Raw genomic sequence first — 591 nt, forward strand, 5'->3', positions numbered from 1 at the left:
GCACCTGAACCCAGGCGAGCGAGGGGAGGCTCCCCGGCCACGACGGAACCCCGTCCCGGGCCTTTGGCAGTGCCGCAGGCCGGGGGACAGGGCCCGGGGACGGAGACCCCGACCCGGGGCCCGCCCGGGCCCCTGGAACCAGCCGGGGCTCCGGGGACCGCAGGCGCAAGGGAAGCCTCCCCGGGCCCTCCGGACCGCGCCCCGGGCACCCTGCCACGCGGAAGGACCCAGGACGGAGCCCGGGGCGGGGAGGCCGCCCTCCCCGGGGCCCCCAGGGGCCCGGCCGGAGCACCTGAACCCAGGCGAGCGAGGGGAGGCTCCCCGGCCACGACGGAACCCCGTCCCGGGCCTTTGGCAGTGCCGCAGGCCGGGGGACAGGGCCCGGGGACGGAGACCCCGACCCGGGGCCCGGCCGGGCCCCTGGAACCAGCCGGGGCTCCCGGGACCGCAGGCGATGGGGAAGCCTCCCCGGGCCCTCCGGACCGCGCCCCGGGCACCCTGCCGCGCGGCAGGACCCGGGACGGAGCCCGGGGCGGGGAGGCCGCCCTCCCCGGGGCCCCCAGGGGCCCGGCCGGGGCTCCGGAACCCAGA

Source organism: Triturus cristatus, chromosome 9 (genome assembly GCF_964204655.1).
Source record: "Triturus cristatus chromosome 9, aTriCri1.1, whole genome shotgun sequence".
In the NCBI taxonomy this organism is placed as follows: domain Eukaryota; kingdom Metazoa; phylum Chordata; class Amphibia; order Caudata; family Salamandridae; genus Triturus; species Triturus cristatus.